Genomic DNA, 13,534 nt, shown 5'->3' on the forward strand with positions numbered 1-13,534 from the left:
GAGAAAAGAAAGCAGTTGGTAAATAAATAAAATTTTACTTTTACTGCAAGATTTATATATATATATATATATATATATATATATATATACCACTTTAGTTGAAATGAACTTTTAGTTGACATCATGTTGCAATTAGAAGTTTGATCTTTAGATGTTATTTGCGTCTTTCCTTAATTAAAAAAACATAAAAATTAATATAATTAAATATTTATACTTAGTCATGCGAGTTAAATAAGACAGTAAGGGTTTCTCCTACCTTCATAAATGGTCGAAGGTACGATCCTCTCATTGGGTATGAATCAACTTTAAAGCTCATGGCCAGTGTCTACCTTTTAATAAGCCTATATAATGCCGATGATTAATCACTCGGCTTGCTCTAGTGGATACCTTGGGAAACAAAAAATATATATTTGTATTTATTTAAGGATAAACTACACCCAATGTCACTAAACTATTAATAAGTTTATGTTTTAATCACTCAACTTCAAAAGGTTACGAAATGGTCAAATTGTTCAAAAATTTTCATTTAAGTCACTAGGCTATTACAAATGTTGTTGTATGGCGTCCTTTGTTCGCGTTGTCTACATCAATCAGAAGCTCTCTTTCTTCTTCTCTTCTATAGTTCAATTTTTTCATGAAACAACTTTGAACGTCACAAATTTGCGAACCAGAACCAAAATCAAAACAACTTTCTTTTTTTATTTTCAACATTAACTGTCAGATGAACTTGGATCTAAGATAAATAGGAGAATAATGCGCTTTAGCGCACTTAAACTCACATCCTTCTACATTAGCATCAATGCACATATCAATCGAGCTAACACTCAATTAACAAAATTGATATTAATCGTTAATTTAATTGATTAAACAAATATAATGGAGAAGAGTTTTCTAAAACAAACAGGGTGAGCTTGCCGTCTATGTTGGCACTTTGGTTGATTATTTGAGGTTTTTGTCTTTACAATCAACACCAAACCTGCAAACCATATACAATATCTTTTCTTTTGTCTCATCTCTTAACATGTACGGTTTCAAGGTTAATGCATATATATATATATATATATATATAATAACTACTAATTTGAATTTTATTATTTTTATGAAATGTTAGTGCAAATTAAAAAGTGATTTAATATGATAAGAGTTTTTGGGTTTCTGTTATTAAATAAAGTATGAACAAAATATGCGTAGAAACATAAGCAACAAATTTCTAATCAATGATTAAGTAATTAGAAATTAAAATTAATATGCAGAAGTTAAATATTAGGATTCTTGTCCTCCAATTTACATATACGTAACTTTTCTGACATCTCATCTTCAAAAAAAAAGGGAATTTTCTAAAAACACGTATCTGCTAATTTGGAAGATCAAAATCATAAGGCTTGGATATTTCAACATGTCACCAGATTTAAGTATGCTTCTACGTCTAGTTTTATTCTTAATTATCTGATCATATTTGTTCTTTTTAACATAATACATAAAACTACCTATATCATCTTCCCAACCCATAAATAGGAGGATAATGGCTTCAATGGGCTCGAACCCATGTCTTTTTGTATTGACAACAATGTCTATGCTAATCGAGTTAAAACTCAATCAACAGTTTGATGATTTAATTACATTGTAATTAGGTTCGATGATTTGGGAAACAAGGATTATACCTTTATGTTTAAGAATTCATGTTTGAGGAAAAATAGGATCAAAGTCGTTATAATTGTTAGCACCTTTTTTGGATTTGGGTTGATATGGAGGGCCTGGAAGAAGATAAGATCTGCAAGAAGTATAAGGGTGGACTATGGGGACTTGAAATTTGATATATAATGAGTTTGTTTTGTTTTGGGTTCAACTAATTTGGGTTGGGCTTGGAAGATATATTTGGGTTTGGGTTTGAGAATAAATATTAGATAAACTGTATTAGTAGTCATTCAATTATTAATTTATTTATGTTTTGGTCACATAATTATAAAAATTTTCAATTTAATCACTAACGGTATTGACATTTGACATCTTAGTCACTTAGACCTTCGTTAAATCATTAAGAAAATACTAACATGACATTTTTATTGACATAATAATAAATTTAGCTCTTCAATGTTTACAGATTCTATCAATTTGGTTCTAATTCTAAAAATTCAACAAATTTAACTCTCAATTTTACACATTCTATCACTTTAGTTCTAATTAAAATTTTCATATGTTAAATCCAATCATTGATGCAATGATAAATGACTTGCATAACTTAAGTTCTTGATGGAACTAAATATCGAATTCGAATTTGGACAAGTCCTTACCCTACCCTAAGTGAACAACAACAAAAACAAACACTTGCATATTGCATACAAGAAATCTTTTTCACAACTTGTGTTCCTATCAATTAACTAGTGTTAGATGCAATGGTAAGGCACATAACATTAAGGTTTTCAAAACAGAAATGATGGTCAAACCGTTCAAACCAACGTTTCCCAGTTCAACAAGTTTGACCGGTTCAATTGAATAAATTATTAAAAAAATAAAATAAATAAATTTAGTTTAACCGGTTCAACTGATTCGCGAGTCAACCAGTTCAATCCCTTTTTTTCAGACAGATGTCCTGATTGATTAGCTATTAAATCAGTCTGACCAGCTGATCCAGTCCAATTCTAAAAACAGTGCATGAGACTCCCACTAATTAGTCTTCATAAACCGAATAAAAAAAAATTCTCCCTATCATAGAATTTGATTGGCGATACTACACAGAATCCATTGTGCATGAAAGAAATTTGCAAAGCATGCATTGATTGAAAACATTATGTAAGGTTCTATATAGCAAATTAATCAACTTCAACTGAGAAATTGGCAGTTTGATCAAATCCAAAATGTACAAGTTACAACAAACACAGTGAACAACAGCACTTCTAATGCTTAGGTCAATTCAACGTAGACGGCGAGCCCTTACCTTCGGGTGACTTGGAATATGATATCGAGATCAATTCGGACCTGTATTTTTCGTCCCCATCGGAACCTTTTCTTTCGAACAGCTTTTCACGGTTTGAATTATCGGATGAGAGTTTGGAGGCAGCAGCAACTTTGTCCGGTAACGAGTAAGAGATAGCAATGAGTGACTCCCGTGTCACTTCGTCGGCAGTTCCGTCATTGCCGGGTTTCTTATTATCCATAAAATGAAGATCTGGTAGCCTCTGGTTGAAGCAAAAAAGATAGACTCAACTTCAATGGCAAAAATAGAAGAAAGATAAATTAGATAGGACCAAAATTGGAAGGACTTGTATTAATAAGTGCACAAGGAATGAACAAAATTGAATAGCTGGGTGACAAAAAAGAAATTTATACTAATAGTTAAGTGACTATTTTGTAATTTTTTTTAGTTGAGTGATAAAAAAACTACTAACTAGGTGACTACTAGTGCAATTTACCCTTTTTTTAAGTATAACTTACAATTATACCAACAATTACAATTAGAACTAAAATAAATATGTCAATCAACCCTGTATATTAAAAAGTTTTGAGATTTAATCCTTCATTAATTCCCTTGCATTGACAAAAAAAGTCAATTTAATAAAAATTCAACAGTGTTAATGGTTTGATTGAAATTTTAATTTTCTTTTGAAAACTCTAAATATTCATATTAAAACTCAAAGTTTGTCGAGATATTTCAACTTAAAAAATCAGATATTTCAGGGTAATATTTTAAAATAATCCTTTTTGTTTTGTTTTTTTTGTTTGCTTTGTCTGCATGCATCAGCTAGCCTATGACAGAAAAGAAAGAAAAAGAACCCTCAAAAACCCATAGATAGATCTGGTAATTGAACTCCATAGAAGCCTAAAAACCCAATTTCTGTCTAAAAGCATTCGAATACTATAATCCTTCGAACAGAAAAGAAATCTCAAACAAAACAAAAATGGAAGAAATGGAAATAAGAGGAGCAAAGAAGTAAAACAAAAAAGTGGGTAAGTAATTAACAACAGAACAGAACAAAGAAGAAAGAAAGTACCAATTGATAGACCGGACGGCGGTGGACTTGGAAGAAGCGAAGATGAAGAGTTTTTTTTTTCTCTCAATGCTCCCTCTGGCTTTCTGTAATTATTTTACCATTATTGTGTGTTTCTATATCGGATGGATCCACTTGTGTTTATATTTTTTAAAATTTTTTTATACAATTAATATTTTAACAATCCAACCGTAATTTTTTTTGTTGCATTCATGTATATCATGCATGTTAAGTTTTATATAAATAAAATTTACATGCATGGCAAATACAAATATTTTGATAAATTCAATGTTTAAATTTTACATTGTTGTAAATTAGAGATGTTTATGAGTCGGATTTGGGTTGAGCCTAAGCACGATATTAATATAGTTTTGAAATATGGCTTAAAATTTTGTCTAAACCCACCAATATATAGAAAAGTCTAACTTAAGCTCATTTTAGACTCGCCTATATTATTTTTAAATTGTTTTTAAAAGATATTTATATTATATTATTTTAATATTTAATAATTTGTACATTTTTTATTTATTGAAATTTTTTATATAGTCATCTTGATGTGTTTACATTAGAGTAATATTATATATTTAGTATAGATTTATTTTTTAATATGTTCTAAATTATATAATATATAAAAATAACATAATATAAAGTATTATAAAATTAAAAATAAGTCGGGTCAGGCTAAGCTTGAGCCTTGAATGTTCAAGCCCGAACCTGACAATATCTTAAATGAGCCTTTTTTTTGCCTAAATTTATTTTTTGATCCTAATATTTTTATCTAAGTCTTCCCAAATTTTGGACGGATGAATAATGAATATAAATATATATTATTTTGGATAAGTTCTATCTTCTTATTACGTTTAACGATTTTTTCTGCTTTTTACGATAATTCAGAAAAAGGGGGAAAAAAACACTTTCTTATCCAAACCTATCAATCTGTTGTTTTCTAGCAGACTAAAAGTCCAAAATTTTCCACCATGAGAAGGTGGAGATTTTCAAAGTTAGAGAGGTCGAATCGGTTAGATATTCAAATTTTTATTAGATTCATTTGTTTGATTTAATTAAATAAATTATTAAAAAATAATGTAATCAGTTTAATCGTTCGATTCAGTTAATTCACGAATTAATTGATCTAATTTTTATTTCATATTGATATCTTAACTGTTTCAATTCGCTTTTGAAATCGATGATTTGAGTTTCAATTAATTTATATGTTAAAATTAAATTTTATAATTTTTAACAATAATTTGAATTTTTGGTATAAAATAAGTTTATATGCTAAAATTAAAATTTTTATTTTTTTCATTTTTAATTAGGTAAATTACAAAGTCGTTTTTTTAAATATAGAGAGTGTTTGGTAAACAGAGTTTTGAGTCTTTTTTAATTGATTGAGGCACAAATGGAGGATTGGGTAATCAACCCCTCTAATTGTAGTATTTGATGGATGAAGGTTTGCAAGAGCTTGTTGAGATGGACAACTTCTTTCAACAGTTGATTCGGAATGAGATATGTGGCATGACATATCTGACCATATTCGCCACATGCTCTTAAACCTAATAGGAGTGTCAAGATATCAGTAGTCTACATTCTTCCATTTTCACTTTCACTTTCATCTACAGAAGGCAACATTGCCGCGAGAAATTTTCAATCGAGCCCATTCATCCTTGAATATTTATGTACTTTTAATTTATTTTTCAATTTACTCGTGTCAAATAATTTCTTATGCAACTTTATATTAATTGAAATGTACTACTTGACAAATTTATTCAGAGTGTAACATAATTATCACTAAGAATATAGTTTACAATTAGATTGATACACTATTAATATTTATCAATATCCACAAGGTTAATATTTGTAAATAAAGAACTTAAGAAATTTGTTTATTTAAATTTTCAAAAAAACTCACTAACTAATTTCCATAATGGATGTTTTAATTCTTTGACAATATTGTTTTATTTCAGTAATTTCACTCAATAAAGATTAAAGTATTATAAACAAATAAATACTTAACAATAAAATGTAACATACCCTTATTTGTCATTTTACACATATCGGCTTTCAGTTATCAACTAAGTTTTACCAAACATTTTTAAATAAACAATTAATAGAATCAGTTCATAGAACCAGTTGAACAAACCAGCCACTACAATCAGCAATCAACTATCAGCCAATTACCAAATAGAGCCATAAATTGTTTTATACCGTGTACACAAGTCTAGTAATATCATTTATTAGTTTTTGAATATATTATTTGTCAATTATTATATTTTAAATTTTTTATCATATTATATGCATAATGTATAAAATGAATAAATTTTATAAATTATAAAACAAAGTACTTATCTCCAAACCTTTAATCATTAAAGTCTAAACCAGGGGTGAAGCAAGAAAATTTTTTAGGGGCCGAAATGAAATTTTAATTTTAATAGTCTATATTTTTTTCATAATTTTAGATGGCGTCAAAGTGTAATTTTACATTTACTAATTTAAAAGTTTAAAATTTTTTAAAGAGCTAAAACAATAATTTTTCATTTTAGAGGAGCCGGGAACCTTACCAGCCCCTTTAAATTCACCTCTGGTCTAAACCCATTTAAAAACCTAAACTCATCATTCACTAAAAAGCCCCATTCAATGTTATCTGCCTTTCACATTTTTTTCTCTTTTGCTTAGCCTCTCTTGAAATCATAGCCTACCAAAATTATATGTACAAGTTAAAAAAATAATAATAATACATATCTAATTGTTAACACTATTAAAATTATTTTATTAAATTTAAATTTATTATAACGTCATTTTTTTTTTGTTACATGATTATCATGTGGGTATTTTGTTTTTCAAAATAATACATCAACAATTAAAAAAGTTAATAGTGTTAACAATAAAACTTAAAATTTGAAGAATAAAATAATTAAATTATTTAAATTTAAAATAAAAAGATTACATTTTAAATGTATAGAAAATATAAGGATTTGAACTAGTGATGCCAACGGGGTAGGGTGGGGTGGGTCGGATTTTTTCTTGCCTCGATACTCTACAATCATGCCCTGACCTCGAGCTTAAAACAATTTAACCCACATTGAACCCGGAATTAATGGTATACTCAAACTTTTTTATTTGAAATTGTGGTTAATTAAATTAAAAATATTTAATGAAAAAAGACCATGCATGGGATGAATAAGTAGAAAGAAAATATTACATCATAGAAAAAAAAGAATAAAAATGAGAGGGAGACTTGGAAAAAATAAATTAAAAAGAGAGGGAAAGAAAGTAGTATGAAATGGGAAGAATTTTTTAACCTAATTAATATTAAGAAATATAAAAAGGTAATTTCATAAATATCTCAGAGCGAGGTAATTTTATGCTAAACCTAATTCTGATCCTTCTCTAAAGCTAACCCGACCCGTCTCACCCCAAAATTTGATTTCAAGAAAAAAAACTCAATCCCATTGGGTCATATTAACTCGGAATTTGAAGAGAGGCAGATGGTAGCGAGAGCATAAGAGGCCAAGCCTCAAAAGTAACTTTTGAAAAAAAATTTAGACCCTTAACAGTGGCGGAGGTTAAGAAACCTAAGGGGGCTATGGCCTCTCAAGGCCTAAAATTTTTCAATTTCCCCCTTTATAGTCCTCGTAAACATAGAAATAGAAGCCTTCAATATTTTTATAGTATTAAAAAAGTTATTCTTGATAAAAATAAAAGGAAAATCTTCTTAAAGAAGTCAAATTTGAAATATAAAAAATGCCATCTCCATTCTTAGCACTCGCACTACTTTCCTCATCTCTTCTTGTAAAAATTAGAATGAGAATTTTTCTTTTACGTAACATATCTAATTTTAGCTCAACTCCCCTAAAATTAACATCCACTTACCTTTAAAATTTAAAAAAAATTTGTTAACTCCCCTAAAATTGGGATTACTTTTTTTAGAAAACTTAATTAAAATCCTTCAAAATTATTTTAAAAATTGGAGCTTATTTTAGCTTCTCAATCGATAACCCTAGCTTTGTCATTATAACTTACCGACAAACCATGCTAGCCTTGTGTTGACGATTCTGATTCATCAACTCCAAGGTTTTTTTCTTATTAAGAAGTACAAATCATATTAGATTGTCACTAATAGCCAATATTATTGGGCCTAAAAACTTAGCCGAAGGAAAAAAAGACGAAGACGAAGAGTTGGCCGAATCTAAGTTGGTCCAAAATCATAAATTTTCTCATACCACAAAATAAGATACATACAGATCTTACATCAGATTTGCTTTTGACTAAGTGATCACTTGCTCTTTAGGCTGACGTAATTCTAAAAATGTGATCACCAAACATTTGGATGTGTGCTTAGTCACGTTTCCCACATTCTTTTACTTTAACTTCAGGCATAAGCATCACCAAATCTATGAAAATATCTCTATGCCTGAAGTTAGTCACTTTTAGAATCGGATTTCATCGATTAGATTCAGAATTAATTTATCCATCGATTCAAAATAAGGTAAAAATTTGATATGAGACCAGTTAAATCGAGTTAAAAATTAATTAAACCGGTAATTAAACTGGGTGAATTAGATTTTATAATTTTTTAAATAATTTATTTTATTTGAACCGATTGGACCGAAAATTGATGACCAAATTAGTTTGATCATCGGTCCGATTCCAAAAACATCGACTTTTGTTCACATGCTTTTTCAAATTTTAAAATGTTAGTCCCAACCCGAATAGTTGTAATTAAACCTGCTAGGTCAAATTTTGCTATTGATCTTCTAAGTTGTAGATTTAGTCCTTGTTTTCTAATTTGATAATTTATAATCCCTGTATTTTTCGAATTTTGAAAATTTAGTTCTAGCTCAAATGATAGTCATTAGATCTATTAACTAAAATAATATAACTTTTCTATGAATATTATATGAAAATAGCAAGTTAACACGGTATTACGATGTGATAATACATTTCTCACATAAAATTTTAGAAGTACCAACTATTATTTGGCCAAAACTAAAATTTCAAAATATGAAGATTATAATTGCCCAAAAGTATAAGGACTAAATTAGCATGTTATGCATAGTACAAGGACTAAAAATATAATTTGACTTACTCATCATCATCATCATCATCATCATCTTCTACCATACTCACCATTATAATTTGTTTGATTGAGTTGGTGTTAACTATTAACTGGATCTCAATTTAGTTGTAAAATTATCAAAAACCCATTTCTTTACAAAGTAACAAATATTTATTTTGAATGTATTTATGTTTTTAAAACCGAATCAGTGGTTGAACCGATCAGGTTATCGGTTCGATTAAAAAATCATTAAAAATTCAAAAACAATCTGATTCAACCGATTTCTTAACCGTTCTTGGTTTAACTAGTTCAAAGCTATTCTCCATATTAGTATCATAATTGATTCTCGATCTAACCAATTCAATCCAATTCAGACATCCTTAAATGAAAATCATGAATTCCATACTCAAAACATCTTAATATTTATCATCTAAATTTTACTATTTTAACTAAAACCACATTTAAAATTGGATGAAAATAATAAGCCGTGACGCAATTGAATGCATGGTGTTGATTTTCAGGTACAAATATCCTATCCTCATCTTGCAAATGTTAAATTCACCTGCCTTTGCTTGCCTATGCTGGATTTAACCCAAAAGTCTAAACAAATCCTACTTTGACATTTTATTATTGGTTGCCCAATAAATCACTCTGTTTAGGCAAATGATGACTCTACTTTAAGTGATTCGCCATGCATTTTCATCCATTTATTTATTACATTAATTTTTTAATACTTATAATAATTGATTTTGTTATAAATTGTGACATTTTTTATATTAAAAAACATTAAAATGTACCACAATTTTTCTATTTTTTAAAATTGAGAGTTTAGTTTTATTTTTATTTCATGAAATTTAGAGTTTTTATTTTCATATTTCAAAAATTAGGTTTGATTATTAATACGGCTAAATTTAAGTTAATTACAAAGTCAATTTTAATTACATGATTATTAAATTTGTATTTTTTTATTTCAAAAATATCATAGCAATAAATTTAATAAAATATTTAATAGTGTTAACAACAGACCCGTTATTGATATTTTTGGGGCCCTAAGCTAAACAATAAATTGGGCCCCTTTCAAAAGAAGTTATAAAATATAATACAATAAAAGCTGAAAAGTTTTTAGGGCCCTAAGAGATGAAGTATTTATGGTGAAAAATTAAAAGCCCTAGGTATTTAATTAATTTATTTTTGTCTAATTTTTTTTTCACATTAAAAGCTAAAAAAATTGAGCCCCTTCTAACCTTGGGCTTTGGGCAACTACACTCTCAAACAACTCCTAAAGCTAAGCCTAGTTAACAGTTGTTCCTGAAATTTGAAATCTGAAAAATAAAATAAGTAAATTCCATCCCAAAAACCTTATATTAAGCTAATAAAAGTCTCATATTCCATCCCCAAAAACATCTTCTCTTATAATAATAATAATAAACTACGTAAATAACTTAAACACCACTAATTACATTTAGATGAAGAAGACATTATTAACTAGCTACGTAAAGGTCAAATTTATCACTTAAAGGATAAGGTTGGTTTTATATGTACAATTTTAACTTAAAATTCAGAAAACATGCTTCTTTTTATTGCTATTCATTGAACGAGGAAGACATAGGATACAAGTTAAGCTAAATTAAGTAACTCAATATATAAGAAGAAAGATCATGTGCTGTTTTATTTTTACGAAACTCCATGTTTATTTTACAGTTCATGAAATTTAATTTTTCAAAGTTTATCGTGATCGATCTTTTAGTAATGCTATCTTCAAAATTTGAATATGAACTCTTTATTTGATAGTGTAATGTGTTTTACTATTGTACTTAATATTTGTTGGTATGATATAATTGAATTGATTATCTATATGAATTCCTACAAATCTTATTTGTCCATAAATTAAGCTTCCCAAATTGGGACAACAATGGATTGGGACGAGGGTGGATTTGGCTAAATTCATTACTGCTCCACAATTGGCATGTTTTACTCCACCAACATCTGTCCCAATCTACTATAGATGTATAATATTAAAAACCACTACTACCTCCATAGATGTTCAATGCATCCATCCCCGTCCCACTCCATATTGGTTTGTTTCAATTTAATTTTTGCTGCTTATCTTTAATATTTTTAATATTTTTATATTTAATATTTAAACATAAAATATATTAATTTTCTATAATACATTATTACATTTTTTTTCCATTTTAATAGTTATATATATACAATGATAAAATGATAATTTTATATAGTGGAACGAAGCAAGTCAGGACAAGCAATTACCATAACCATTTCATACTACTTTCCAAAAGAAAAATTTCCATCCCACTCCATATTCACTTTTCGAAGAAAAAAAATCTACTTCATTCGAAACAGATCGATTTGAAATCCATAGTGAACTTGAGCTGTAAGATTATTGGTTAAAGTGAATTTATTCATACCTGATATTATAGTTCAATTTATAAGTTCGCCTCTACAATAGTGTAATGTGTGAGTTTGAACTTGTAATGCATAAAAAAAAGAAAAAAAAAATGTTAAGCTCAATAGGTTGAGCTTGGAATATGGATTTCAAAGACTAATAGATTCAACAATAAGTAAACACTTCCATCCCTAAACATTAATTCAAAGGACTTAATTATGTATTTAATATCAAGTCTTTTTGTAAGTATTTCCGTAAAGATTTCTTTCTTAAGGATCATTTATTGTGATCATTTAGAAATGGGTTAATCTAATTTTTGGTCCCTTAACTTAGTAGCTACGTTCATTTTGGCCCCTGAAATTGGAAATTTTAAAAGTGTGATGACATAATACTCTGAGGTTATGTCATATTATCAAATCTTGATAGAAACCAAACTCAATGACCAAAATATGAACCTAATTGTCAAATTCGGGTATCAAAATAGACAAAGAAAAATAAGTATCAAAACAAATTTAAACATTAAAAAACCATGCTAAGATATTTGCATATTTAATTGTTATCTACGTAAGGACCATGATAAGAACTGGAAATAAATTGCTAAAGATTTAGCTCTAAAATCCCCTTCGATTCCATTCCATATTGCAAGAGACGAAATGTCAACGATTAGAATAATCATTCTAATGCAATCTGATCACCTCATACAGATACCAAATGATAATTTTGACCTTTAGCAAATGTATTTAGACAAAGATATAGTATAAGATGGATTGGCCACTTGCAGGGCAGGCTACTGTTCATATTTTAAAATATGATAAGCAGCTTTTGGAGATATTTGGGTGTTCTTATTCATGTATTACAAATGTATTATACAACTAGGTTTTCTTGAAAGGCAACTATAAAATATTACAAATGTAACTACTACTTAAGAAGATTTTAAGTGTAAATCAAAAATAACATGTGTTGAATCGGTCACTACACTTAAAAAAAGGGTAAAGTACACCATTAGTCACTCAATTATTAGCATGTTTTTGTTTTGATTACCAAAATACAAAAATTTTTAATTCCGTCACTAATGTTTTCACTATATTTTAACAAGTACAAGATATGATTTAAGTCCTACACACTCACCACGTAGCAACCTTACACTTACCACTCTCCCCCAAATCTTTCCTTAGGTGCAAACCAAGTGACTCACTTGTGTTTACTTACCATTTTTGCACTCAAAATGATAAGAACGAACAAAAATAAAATGCTCCCTCAGTTCATTTTACCTGGTACGAACCAAGCATATACGCAAGTTTATTAGGCTTGGATAAGTTACAAACAATTACAATCGCATTCCCTTGTAAGTAGACATCTAAAACTGCCTTCAATTATTTTCATTAAGGCTAAGATATGACTAAAATCTTCTAGATATGTATAAGTCAATATGATTTGATACCTTCAAACAAGAGAACTTTAAATGTATTGAAAGACTTTAATTTAATCCTTGTTGATTTGATTTTGCCCTTTTAAACATTATAGATGGGTCACAAACCAGTTTTCAGTGATCTATGGTGCCGAAAGGCGATCACATAACCTTTTGAAAAGCAATCCTAGTTATTAAGCTCAATAGGTTGCGATTGGCATAAGAATTCAAAAGCCTAATAGATCCAACAAGATGTAGACACTTGAATCCCTAAAAAGCAATTTAAAGGACTTAATTGTACATAGTTGATAGAAGACTTAATTAGATATTTAATATCAAATTCACTAGACAAACGCTTTTGTATTTAGATATTTAATATCTTATTATAGGTTTTGGTCATATTTACTCATTTTGAGATAATGCCTAGAACTACCAATAGTTCCTCCCAACCTATAAATAGGAGGATAATACGCTTCAATACACTAGAACCCACATCTTCCTACATTGACAACAATATTCATACCAATTGAGTCAAGTTTCAATCCGGTCTATTTGTTTAAAAATGAAATGCTTTTGATAGTAACTAAAGCCTTCGAAATTGTGCCTAAATATATACAATATTTTAATTGTTATTGGCAGAAGGAAAATGATATTCCACATTACGAGAGACAAAAATG

The sequence above is a fragment of the Gossypium raimondii genome, chromosome 13 (genome assembly GCF_025698545.1).
Source record: "Gossypium raimondii isolate GPD5lz chromosome 13, ASM2569854v1, whole genome shotgun sequence".
In the NCBI taxonomy this organism is placed as follows: Eukaryota; Viridiplantae; Streptophyta; class Magnoliopsida; order Malvales; family Malvaceae; genus Gossypium; species Gossypium raimondii.